Source organism: Lagopus leucura, unplaced genomic scaffold (genome assembly GCF_019238085.1).
Source record: "Lagopus leucura isolate 7727_CA_CO unplaced genomic scaffold, USGS_WTPT01 Super-Scaffold_702, whole genome shotgun sequence".
NCBI lineage: Eukaryota > Metazoa > Chordata > Aves > Galliformes > Phasianidae > Lagopus > Lagopus leucura.
Window position 1 is genome coordinate 10,814,332 of NW_024962254.1, and position 14,271 is coordinate 10,828,602.

The window sequence follows — 14,271 nt, forward strand, 5'->3', positions numbered from 1 at the left end:
CTTTTACTTTCTGCCATGTAAAATATATACTTTGCAGATTAAGCAGTACAGTGTGAACTTCAACTAAAATGCTATGAAGCCACCCATCAGATTTTCTGTGAACAAAACACTCAGCTAGCTTGTTATCCACGGACAACAGCAGAGGAAGAATGCAATTTGCTTCCACAGGAGTACTGCCAGGTTCATCAGAAGGAAGTGCAGTCTTATGGGCCCTCCTTTACCATCGTGATGTTAAGGATCTAGCATGCTCAACAGATGCTTGTCCCTAACCCTGGCTTTCTTGGCAGCCTTTGCTGTCTTGTCTTCAATATTACTGGCAACAAGCTGGGTAGATTTTGCTAGTTAGAATCCACCTACATAAACTGTAATCATACAGCATAGTATGAATGCATATTCAAGAGTATGGGCAGATGCCCTCGTTCATTTTTACCAATCAGAAAAGCGATATGCCTTTGCCTTAATTATACATGAGGGGAAACAAACATCTAGATATGATTCAGCTTACTGGCTGAAGAGCTTGGCATGACATATTTTCTGATTTTGGAGACTGGAATTTTTTGAGGGACCTTCAATCACTAAAATGTGTGAAGGGCAGCACAGGTTAAAGGATGCAGTATGTTTTCAGCTGTTGTGTTAAAGTGTGTTTTCATTCTTTTCTGGATGATAACATAGTCCACCAAACTCTTTGGATCTGATAACATTAACAGAGAGATTGAATAAGACATCTACGTGGGAAATGAAGTTATAAATATTTGCAAGGTACATATTTGTGAGTAAGAGCAATGTTAAGTGTTTTGGAAATGAGGTAGGCCATACACGTACAATGAAGTATTCTGTTTTCTTAATGGAGCATTGCACAGATAGAAATCAAATCACCTATCCCCATTTTACAATCTTTGCACCCATCGGTCCAGGTCACTTATATTTTCACTCCATTTTGTGAAACAGAATGAAGCAAAACAATATGACTGCTGTTAACCAGGTCGTGCCTTCATCTTTGTATGCCGGAACATCAGTATCACTCTGATACTCAGCTCAAACCAATTTGAAAAAATACATATTTTGTAGCACCAGAATATATTCCTCATTTATGTAGTACTTCTATCTGAAAGAGTCTCAAAAAGTGTGTTAATAGCCCAAACACATACAAACACATTCAGCTCACCAACAGACTCCACCATCACTTACTACCATGCAACATCCTCATTTTGTGAACATTCTCATTCAAGCATCTCCATAATTCCCTCTTCATTTAATTGATTATGCCTTTTTTTTAGATTTGTTTATAAGTTGTGTGCCTATCTGAAGTTGAGCTGTTGAGGTGTCACGTACTTGCTTTCTTTTGGAAAGTTGACCTGAGTCCTGTGTCTGATCCTGAGAAAGACCAAACTGCTTCTGCTTACACAAGACTAGAATTCATTTTAGGCATATTTGCCTTCAGATACTTTGAAATTTAGAAAGGCTTCCTCATATTACTTTCTTTCTTATATCACACAGTTCATCTGCTGAACATTTGCATGTTGTATTTAGATGATAAAGCTCTATGCCATCTCTTACAAACAAACAACTGTTTTTCATTTACTCTCACTCGTGCTTTATTTTACTGTTCATCCTTCCTGTGACCTTAGAAGAAGATTTTTCCATGCTAATTGACTTCTCCAGCAGAATGTTGTTCTCTTAAAGACCACTAACAATTAGCACTTTTACATAGAGGCTTCCATAATAAGATATTGGAAGTGCTTTGTAAAATGTGAAAAAGGGTCTGAATTTTTTAGGAAAAAACAAAAAAAAAAACCAAGAAAAACAGAAACAAAAGAGATCTGCAAGTTGCTTTCTCCTCTATCACCCTCCAAAGTTGATCTGGATTTTATAGGGAAGGGTATCACAAATGCCAGCACAGCTGAGAACACAAATCATGATCTGCTGCTGCTTATGGTACTATCTTTTGAAGACAGAAATCTTCTACTATAGACAAATCTGTATCTGCTGTAATTTTTGCTCCACATCTCTCCTTCTCAAGGAGGGAATATTTTTTTAATTCCCATTTTTCTCTTTTAGTTGATCTTCAGGCTGGTGCTTTCCCTACCTTTGCAGGCAGTAATTAGCAGCTGTTCCTAATTGTTTTTGGATTTAGTGCAATTTTGCGGATAGTAATAATTATCTGTGACAAGTATTCTGAGCAGGTGGGTGTAGGTATCTGAGAAGGTGGCTGTAGGAGCAGCAGCACAGGTTGCACAGAGAGCCTGTGGAGTTTCCTCAAACCACAGAATTGCCTGGATGCAGCCCTGGGCACCTTGCTCTGGGCATCCCTGCTGGAGTGGGGATTGGAGGTGATGGATCCAGAGACCCATTCCAACCTCATCCATTCCATGATTTTGATTCTGTGAAGAATGGCCTGGCTTGTGACACCCTCCAAGAATGGATGCAAATTGGCAGCTGTCACCATACAAGTGGCCAACATGCCATACATACATACACCATACAAGTACACCAACATGTAGAGAAATCAAATTGATTTTTACAAAAACACATCCTATTCTGAGTAGTTTTTCCTTCCTTTCTATATACTCCATGTTCATAGATTGGTATACCTTGGTGACACAATAAATACAAACTATTTCTTTCATCATTCAGTTTTATCCAGGTATCTTCTCACCTGCTTATGCCCTTTTTTTTTTTTTCCCCAAAGAATGGGGAAATTCCAAAACATTATCCAGAGTAAAGATGAAATCCAAACTCTACACTGAAGCTGTCTCTCTGGACAGCAGTACTCTTATATCTCCTTAGAAGTCTGAATAAGTCATTTGGTCTCTGTCACTTAAGTCTTTTTCCACTTTGCAGGGAGTTATGTGAAGCATTGGCCAAGCTGGTTTCATTTGAGGGCTTGTTTATGCACTAACAACACTGAAAATGTCAGCGTGGCTTTAAGAATAGTGTTTGCTAACTTGTTCTTGCTCTGAAACAACAGATCATAAAACACCAGCATTTCATAAGCTTGTATTTCCTCATTCAACAGTAGACAGCGTGAAAATTTTAAAAGCAACAGGATACTCCTCACTTGCTTAATTGTCAAAAACAGATGGGGGATCTGTTTGAATCTATACATGCGTAACTAACTTATGTATTGAATATTTCTGTGAACTAGGAATAGTTACATCATTTTTGTTTGGTCTTTCCAGAATGCAAAAAATACCAGCCAAAGGCAAACTGCTGTTGGGAGAAATATGTATTTATAAATTGTATGGATTTGGGGTGAAAGGTGCTTTGAGTTGTCTGATATTATTAACACTTAATTAACGTCTGTGAAAAGTGCCAAAATGTAATCTTACTCCATGACTGATTGTGTTTTGTTTACAGTTTCACTGGTCAGTAACATTTATATGCCTACATTCTGACTCTTACTGTTTATTATCTGTATAATAGCAGAGCAGTTGGAGTCTTCAGCCAGCAAGGTAGGGAAACTTTCTTCAGATGAAAGCAAACAGAGTGACACTGAAATCAGTGATTCTTGGTTGTGTTTTTTTTGTTGTTTGTTTGTTTGTTTGTTTGTTTGTTTTTTTCTGTCATTACACTAAAATTAGAATCTTAGAAGGAATTCAGATTACATTTTTTTCTCTACTGTTTTAAAGTTTTGAGTGTTCCACATTCATGCTGCTGTTTAATTTGTGCTGCCCTACAGTAAATGTAATAGCAGATGACTTGCAGATGACACCATTTTGGGTGAGAGCATTGATCTGACTGAGGGTAGGAAGGCTCTGCAGAAGGACCTGGATAGACTGAATTGATGGAACGAGGCCAACTATATGGATTCAACAAGGTTAAATGCCAGGTTCTGCACTTGGGTCACAACAACCCTGTACAACAAAGGAAGTTGCCCAGCAGAAAAAAACCTGGGAGTGCTGGTTGACAGCTGGCTGAACAGAAGCCAGCAGTGTGTCCAGAAGGATGATGGTATTCTGGATTGCATCAAAAATGGTGGTGAGGAGGACTAAGGAGGTGATCGTTCCCCTTTACGTGAGATTGATGGGACTGCAGCTTGAGTAATGAGTTCAGTTTTGGGCCCCTCACTACAAGAAAGGCATTGAGATGCTGGAGTATATCCAGAGAAGAGCAATGGTTGAAGAACAAGTGAGGAGAGGAACGGCTGAGAGAACTGGGTCATTTAGTCTAGAGAAAAAAAAGCTCAGAGACCTTATTGCTCTCTACAACTATCTGACAGGAGGTTGTAGCGAAGTGGGAGCCAGTCTATTCTCTCTATTCTCAGCAACAAATGACAGGGCAAGAGGAAATGGCCTCAAGTTGCACCAAGAGAGGTTTATGTTGGATATTAGGAAAATATTCTTTATAGAGAGTGTTATGAAGCACTGGAAAAAGCTGTGCAGGGAAGTAGTCGGCTCACCAACCCTGGTACTTAAAAGATATATGCATGTGGTGCATAGGGTCATGGTTTACTGGTAGACTTGTCAGTGCTAGGTTAACAGTTGGACTTAATGATATTAAAGGTCTTTTCCAACATAAATGATTCTATGATTCTATGATAAAGGAGGGGAGGGGGTGGGGGGGTGGGGATGGACATCAGCTTAATTTAGTATATTTAGTTGCTTAAGTAAGTCATACCAGCCTCTTTAAAATGGATTTTTGAGATGTGTTCACCTTAACTTAACAGCCATTGTTCTCTGTATGTAAATTTTGTCATGCTTCTGAGAAAATGAGGTGTTAGGATGTTAACTTTCTCACATTCTATACCAGTAAGTTCACACAGAATCACAGAATCACAGAATGGCCCAGGTTGGAAGGGTCATGAATCTCCAGTCCCCCCTACCACAGGCAGGGCCACCAACCTCCCCATTTAATACTAGACCAGGCTGCCCAGGGCCCCATCCAACCTGGCCTTGAACACCTCCAGGGACGGGGCATCCACAACCTCTCTGAGCAGCCTGTTCCAACACCTCACCACTCTCTCTGTAAAGAAAGCACAAAGTTCTTCATTCTTGTGGTGGAATTTGCATTCAGAATTTGTTCTTTCCCACCAACATACTTTGGAACCCTCCAATATTTGGTATCCAGTCTTTGAGCACTCCTCTCAATCAGCATTTTAATAAATAAAAAATAATTGGCAGTCTGGACTTCTGTACAGAACTGTGAATGAGAAATCTAAAAAATCTTCACACAGGAGTATAAAGCAAACATTAGTCTGAGACTAATGTTTGTTTTATACTGCTCCAGAATATTACCAAAAGCAGACAGTAAAACATGTTCAAGTGCTCAAGTAGCACAACAGATAAATCTGTATAAAAGTAGGTTGAAGAGATAGAACGCAATTTACCTTGCTCAGACCATGGTCTGTTCTCTAACAGAAGTACATTTGCAAGCTCAGCTCTACCTATTTTGGAAAGAATTTCTATTTTACTCTTGAACATCTGGAGATATTGCTGCACAGAGGATTCTGGACTAGGTGATCAAGTCGTCTGATCTGAGGCAACTACCGTGTTCCAGAGATGCTGAGTGAGGTCTCAGGGACCCGAGTGCAATATGCTTGAGTAGATATAAATTATGCTGCTAGACTGTGCCATCTTTGTATCATCTCTGCATAGTTAGATCAGTGACTACAACTGTAGTGAATAGTAAAAAATATGCATGAACATTCATAGAGTCATAGAATCACAGAATGGCCTGGGCTGAAAAGGACCACAGTGATCATCGAGTTTCAACCCCCTGCTGTGTGCAGGGTCACCAACCACCAGACCAGGCTGCCCAGAGCCACATCCAGCCTGGCCTTGAATGCCTCCAGAGATGGGGCATCCACAGCCTCCTTGGGCAACCTGTTCCAGTGTGTCACCACCCTCTGTGTGAAAAACTTCCTCCTAATATCTAACCTGTCTCAGTTTAAAACCATTCCTCGTAATCACGTGAAATGCACTGGATGGGTTTGTTTTTCATGCAAATTAATGTAATCTATTTGCTTCTTGAAGTGAGGAAAGTTTGCACTTAGGATTTAGCCTTGAGTTTCTAATAGCAAGCAATGTGCATTGTCCAACCCTCTCCAAATCTGGCCACAATTCTAACCTCTTAACATCCTCCATATGACCTCTTCCACCTGTGTACTTAATCAGGTCACTTTTTTTCCAGATCACTTCTCAAAACTCGCTTTTTCCATGATGCCTTTTTACAAACCAAGAAACCTTTATATATTTGGAAGAAACTACATGCATTGTTTGAATACTGTGCCTTTGATCTGTGGACCTTGTGCTTTAGTAGTCTTCTGGGAACTTAAACACTTTGATAGCATTTAGTACATAATTCAAGAGGAAGGCTTTCAATTAATTATTTTACTCAGTGAAATATCAGCCTTGAATTGTAATCAGCTTGATTTTGGTTAGGGGAAGACACACCATGGATTAATAATTTTCTGACATCAGATGATATTATTTTACTCCAGTCTTTGAATGTCATATTTTTGCTATGGCCTTGTGTTTATTTCAGCATATATGTGAAGGACTGTATGTCATGTGCTGATTGAATGATTAAGATGGGTACTCTTCAGTGTGCAAAAAGCACCTTTAAATTTTATATTGGATTCTGATTAGAAAATATGTTTATATTTACATTGCATGTGAAGTTACTCCAACTTACTTGTTATATAGAACTTGTTATATAGATCTTGAAAGAGTGTAAACAAGACTTAAAACACTGAACAAAGCAATTTTTGTCTGTTTTCTTGTTTATTGTATAAAGGGGACTCACGTCAAATCACTCTTAGATCTCAGGCAAACGTTTAGTTTTTAACATGTTTTCTATAAGCAGAATTAACATTAGTGATCTTTTTTCTTCAGTCAAGAAAATGAGTAAATAATCCTCATCAAGTATGATTCAAATGCACATTTCCTCATACTATGTAATCTGCTGGCATACTATCTTGTGCTAAGGAGTCCAGCTTGTCTAACCTTGATTTAATTGTGCTCTGTGCATAAGCAATGACCTCACTTGGGTCATGAATTGCTGAATCAATGGAGCAAAAAGTACCACATCTGACCTTGCCATTAATGGCAAAGCCTTAAAGACTGCTGTATTATGTTCTCTTTCGTAATATGTATATTTTTTTCTGGGATTAGTTGACAGTTTTCGTCTGTAGAAAATACATATGCAAGTGGTCCTTAAGGTTTTGCTCTTTCCTTCTCTTTGAACCCAACAGGCAGTCTCTAAAGAAAATCAATTTCATGACTTAAAAGCTATGATTTATAATATATATTTTTAACTTTTACAGTTTAGTTGCACAACTTAGTTTAGTATGAGTTGTATTAAAACTAGAAGATAACAGTCATATAGCATATCTAAAATTGTAGTTACAGCTTTCAGTCTGTTCACCAGTTTCACTGGAGTAGGACTATATAAACATTTAATGGGACTATAAAATCCAGGTAAATGACAGTGAGATGACTGGGAATACTGCTGCTGCTATGCAGGTTTCTTAGAAATAAAACTATATTCTAATGGATAATTTACCTTACTTAAACAATGATAGTTTCTTAATAAACATTCAGATAAAATTTCTCTTTCTTCCCTTTCATCTGTTTGTTATTGATAATGGACAGTGATTATCAGAGAATCACAGAATGGCCCAGGTTGGAAGGGACCTCAAGGATCATGAATCTCCAACCCCCCTGCCACATGCAGGGCCACCAACTTCCCCATTTAATACCAGACCAGGCTGCCCAGGGCCCCATCCAACCTGGCCTTGAACACCTCCAGGGACGGGGCATCCACCACCTCTCTGGGCAGCCTGTTCCAGCACCTCACCACTCTCTCTGTTAAGAACTTCCCCCTGACATCCAACCTAAATCTCCCCTCCCTCAACGTAAAACCATTTCCCCTTGCCCTGCTGTTATCTACCCTTTCAAAGAGTTGATTCCCATCCTCTTTGTAGGCTCCCTTTAGGTACTGAAAGGCTGTAATGAAGTCACCCCACAGCTTTCTTTTCTCCAGGCTGAACAAGCCCAGCTCCCTCAGCCTGTCTTCATAGGGGAGGTGCTGCAGCCCTTAGATGCCAAGCTCTGCAAGGCAGTGGCTCACAGAAGAGTTGTGTTGTACCAGATGCAAAGTAGCTGGAACTGAACAAAAATTTGAATAAAAATACTAACTAGTATTAATACTAACTAGTTAGTCATTACTAATGAGTTTGCTAACTAGTAAAGACTACATTTCTCCACATTGGAGTTCTAAATTATGGGAGTTTGAAATATTTATAAAGGATGCCACTGCATTTAACTGCTAATAAAGTTTTTTCTAATGGATATAAATTATTTTTGGTGAAGAACTGATGAATATTTTAATTAACTTAGTTCCCATCTGGAGCAAAAACTATCAGCTAAATAAAGTGCACGTAAGTGAAATCACAGAAATGTTGATGAAACTAGCTATTAATTTTAGCTAAATGAAAGTGGGGAAATTTGATAAATTTAAAATTGGATCATATTGCTTTGGAATTACATTACAACTAAAAACATTAAAATAGAACTTTAAGCATTTTAAAATAAATTTAAATCTGAAAAACATCCTTCTCTATCTAAAAATGTTGGTGTTGACTTCAGCCAAAATTTTTATACAAATTGCAAACTGATTAACCCAATAAAATGCAATTAAGCTTTCTAGAAAAATGCTTTTTTACTCTAGTTTCTTCCAGCAGCTTTTGTGATTTCACTTGATCTGATTCAGAGGCTTCAAATATTCCAAGGTTATATCAATAGCTAAAAAAAAAAAAACTAAAACAAAAAATCAGTGGTCTAATAAAAATATATTGTCTCATTCCTGAGATTCAAAAAAAAAACATCTGAAAGTGCACAAATAGATGCAGCGGGGTTGAGAAGTGCTGGAAAAGTGCTTCATTCATTCAAAGTGATACGAACTCTTTTGTTTGATTTTGCTGGATTTTAATCTAATTACTTATACCAAATATAGAGGGAGTATGAATGGAATAGAGTGTACCTACATGTTCCTTTCTCTTATAGAATTTGTCATGTAATATTCTGGAGAATCAGATGTTTAACTCAGGTTCTACAATAATATACAGAAGCATATTATAGCATATAATCACTAGAAAATATTACCTTTCAAAATTAATACACCGAAGAGTAATGCTGAAAATTCTCAACTGAAAACAGTAGGTTCCTATACTACCTACTTCATCTCTGACTCCAGTGTAGATTGTATATTCCTCAGGTTTCTGCAATAGGCTGAAAACTGGAAGCTTGCTTGTGGAGGGGAGCATAATCACATTTGGTGAGAAAGGCAGAAGGATCACATAAATGAGCACACAGAGGTTGTGTGAAGCAGCTGGAAAAGGATGGAAGACTTTGTAGGGACAAACAGTGCCGAATCTGGAGCGGTGTGGTCTATGCTGTTTACAGGGAAGAGCTGCCAAAGTGAAATGCTCCTAAAAACACTTCTGGATTTTACAATATAATGAGCTTGGAGTTCACCCTAAAAAAGGACCCCAACATGCACACTCAGGAAGTCCAGCCTCAGAAATCAGCTCAGGGGTTAACTCAGAAACGTTGCACCTGGATGTGACACCCAACCTGCGTTATGCAAGGTTGTGTTGTGCTTCACTTAGCAGAACAAAATCCAGGGCTAACTATAACAAAGTGGATTGTCTTCCTATTGGTTCAAATGCATCTGATTACTTCAAATTGTGTTTTCGGTTTTGGTTTTGAGTGACCGAGTAGTACGTCTGTGAGCTGTTAGAACATTCAGGCTGACACTGCAGTGGGGGAAATATAGAGTCTTTGAGCCAGTAAGGAAGTTCAAGTAAGACTTCTCTTTCCTCTTGCAAGACTTTGATCCATTAACACAAGGTTTCCACCCAATACCCTAAATAAGACAGTTCTCAGCCCTAAGTATCTCATGGCTTCCTTCATATTTTATCTTGAAAAATGTTCTTGCAGTGTTATTCGCCCAAGACAAGCTGTAGCAACTTCTCCTAATTTTTGCTTTCTTGTCACATGGTTGTTTTTAGTACCATTCTGCCCTGCCTGATTTTATCAGATGAAGTAGCTATGCTAAAATATTTGAACCAAAAAAGGTAATAAAATAGCTGTCTGATGATTTTTGTTTTCTTCTGGATTTTAAGTCAGAAGGAGATGTGTACTTTTATTTTTCTACTCAGATGCACTCTGTGGTGGGCAACCCATCTGAGAGAAGATGCTTTCTTAGAATAACATTTTTGTACCACACCAAGAGAATGCATAGTTCAGATCAAATTAAAACCCACTGAACTGAAAATGTACTGCTAAGAGGCAAGAAACAAGAAAGCTTTTCTTCTCCCTCTATTATTACAGAATATTAGCTGTTACAAAGAGTTCTTTGTAACCATAATATCCCAAGCCCCTCTCTATTCCATCTTATCACTTTAGAAGAGTGGAAATGAGGAGAATTTTTCTCCAGTAGTGGTGGAGAACTGTTCTATTTTGAGGATTTTATTGCATTGTAGAGGTCATGCTGGCATTTTTAAGAGCTACTTCAGACTTCTCCAAAAATTTTTCATTATGTTGTGTTCTGTGAGGGGCTATAATTCTTTAAGCTAAAAACAGGCTGACATTAGTGCTCAAGAAAATAACGGGCACAAAATTTGTATTCTTCTGGTAAGTCCCCAAGATATGCCATTGGAATGCTCCCTTGTTATCAACTGAAATGTCATTTATAAAGTTTGTTGTCATTCAATTCAAATTCTGTGAATGTAGCTGTCTTTACTGTAATTTTATGAAATTTCAGATTCATTGTAATCATTGCTAATTATCTGCATCACTCAAACAGAAGTGATTCTCAGTGGCATTTTACATTGATCTGCATGTAGGTGCTAGATGATTATGCCAGGCAAATGGAACATTAAACTCATGAGTAACTGATTTGGGTTTTTGGTGGTTTTTTTTTGAGATGAGTTCACAGATTTAACTTCAAAAATTGCTAAAAGCATTAATATAAATTTACAGGCAGTTTGGAACCCAAGAATTACATTCTATAATAGCACCAACTTCTTTTCTCTCACCCTCAGGCCCTCTTGTTACATAAGAGAATCTTCTCGTTAACCTGTTCTGCCAGACAAGGAAAATGTTAAGGCTTCAGGACTGAAGAGAGTTCAGCAAGGCTGCAGGGACCACAATTTCTAGTACATAATTCACTAGTAGCAGAAAAGGACAGAAGACTTTCTTTAGGTCATCCAGTGATCACCAGCACTTATGATCACAACATAACATGTAATTCATTTCAGTGCTATTGATATGTATGTATCACTCTATCTTTGCATTAGCTGTTCCATCCATAGTGTTCCATCATTCCCTTTATAGGTTCTCCATATTCACCTAACAATGATAGCAAATATATATCAACACAATTTAACTTTGCTTAAAAGCATGGTATATCTAAGCTATGTACAGACATATATCTATAGTGTGTATTTCTCTTTCAGAAACTTACTTAATATTCTCTTTGATCCCTTATTAATTTCAATGAGCTGCGATCTCCTCCAACCTAAGTTCCTTAGGTCTATTATTTCATCTGTGAGGAAATTCTCATTTTGAATGGAGAGCCTGACTTATTCTTGTACTGCAAGAAAGTCCTTCTAGATTCCTCTGTCACACTCATTCTTTAATACATGTCTATTATATACCTCTCTCTCCAGGTCATGCTATATCAGTAACTCTTTTGATAAAACTGTAGGAACCCTTCACAAAAATGACTGTTAGAATCTTAGAATCACCAAGGTTGGAAAAGATCTCCAGGATCATCCAGTACAGCCATCTACCAACCACCAATATTTCCCCACTAAACCATGTCAGTTAGTACAACATCTAAACACTTCTTGAGCACCTCCAGGTGACTCAACTACGTCCCAGGGCAGTCTGTTCCAATGTCTCACCACCCTTTTGGAGAAGAAATTCTTCCTAATAACTAAGCTGAACCTCTCCCAGCACAACTTGAGGCCTTTAATTAAGATATTAAATATGCTAAAAGTTATACAGTTGTATGTCTTATATGCTCCTTTTTCTTTTCCTTGTTAACCCAACAAAAATGATTATTTAAGTTTTTTTATTTATGCATTCTGATTTATTCTGTTCATCAGTAAAGCAAGCAGGCAGTGTCATAGATGTTTTGTGGTTTTGTTGTTGCTGTTGTTTTTCTTTTTTTCTTTCCTACTGAATAAAAATGAAATAAACAAAAATCAAAATGAAATCAAACCATAACACTTAGAATTCAAGCAAACATTCTCATATGTCCACCTCTATTCCGCAGTATAAATCCACTTGTGTATATTTGTCCTACAAGCATCAGCAGATGTAGGCAACGACATCTATTAAGAAAATCAACAAATTCAGAAGTCTCCAAACTCAAAAGATAACCCCACAGCTATTGCCATACCTTTCTCCACTTCCAAAACTGCCATTTAGCTAAACCAAGAAAAGGGAGAAAGGGAAGGGTCCATTCTGAAAAATTTTCTGACTCAAACCCTTCTTAATTGAAAATTGTAAATCCATTGTCATTTTAACATCACTAAGTTGTCTCTTCCCTTTGTGAAATAGAATTTGTCATTAAGAATTACAATAGAGTGATTAAAACTGAGGCAAAGACCTATTTCTTATTTGCACTTTGTTTTTTTCAGAAGTGAATCTTAGATTTTGAACAAATTGCACGTTTGAACTGCAGGAGTTGGGTTGCAAGCATATACCTTTTTTCTGGCATATGTACTGCTGAAGGGCTGTTGCAGCACTGTGTCCCCAAAATATTCCTGAGCTGAAGCACACTAAAGAGTGCTTTCTAATCTCAGCTGATTGGTCTTTATAGACTATACCTCTGCTGCTCCCTCCTTCTCTTAGAAAGAAGAAGAATTTACTGTGATCATTTAGGTACTGTGTCTTTCAACTTTGTGTTACAATAGGAAGTAGGAATTGTCAGAAGAAATGACAAGGAGTGAGAGCAGAAATGGTGTTGCAAAGAAATGCAGTAGCACAGACAATATTATGCTTTTTTTTTGTGGGTTTTTGTTTGTTTGGTTGGTTTTTTTTTGTGCCCTTTCCAAAGAATACAAATTGTTCTGTCTTCCATCTCTTCCTCCCACTGATTTGAGGAAACGACATATCTCTTGTTGATGAACCACCATAGATTTCAATAACAAAGATATTATGAGCAACAAAAATATAGCAATATTCTTATTATATTCTTATTATATTCTTATTGCTAATAGTTTATGATAAGTATTAATAGTAATATTGCTAGTAATTATGAACAGGTTTTCCCCAGCCATGAAATAGCACAGGACCTAAAATGGGATTAATGTTATTACTAATACCTATATCCATCTCCTTCTCTGGAGATGTTCAAGACCTGCCTGGATGCCTACCTGTGCGACCTACTGTAGGGAACCTGCTTTGGCAGGGGGGTTGGTCTCGATGATCCCTGGAGGTCCCTTCCAACCCCTACAATTCTGTGATTCTGTGATTCTGTGAAACCACTCTCCATCATATTAAAAAAGCCATGTCTGTCAGTTGAAGTCCCTGCTGACTGAAAAAGGGAAATGTCACGCTCATTAAGAATAGTGAAAAAGTCTTGGGGAACTACAGATCAATGAGACTCACATCTGTGCCTGGGAAAACCACAGAGCAGATCCTCCTGGAAGCTATGAGAAGGCAAAAGCAAGACAAGGAGTTAATCTGAGACAGCTTTGCCAAAGGCAGATCATACCTGACCAGTTTGGTGGCTTTCTATGATGGAGTAATGGCATTGGTGGACAAAAGAAGTACAGTTGATGTCATCTACCTTGCTTTGTTCAAAGACCTAGATATGACCCCACACAAATTCCTCACCTCTAAATTGGAGAGAGATGGTACTGAACAAAAGACTGTTCAATGGATAAGGATGGAGGGACACTGCCAAAAGTTTGTGGTCAATAGCTCTATGTCCAAACCGAGAACAATGACGAGTGGTGTCCCCCAGGAGTCCATTATGGAACTTTATCAGTAACAAAGGCAATGGGATTGAGTGCACCTCAGCAAGTTTGCTGATGATACTGAGTGGTAAATTGTTGACACAACAGAATGAAGGGATGTCATCCAGAGAGACCTGGAAAAATCCAAAAACTGGTCTCATGTGAACTGAGGTCAGGCTAAGGAGGATCCGGGGAACTACAGACCTGTCAGCCTGACCTCAGTGCCAGGGAAGGTTATGGAGCAGATCGTCTTGAGGGAGATCATGCGGCATGTGCAGGGTGACCGGGGGATCAGG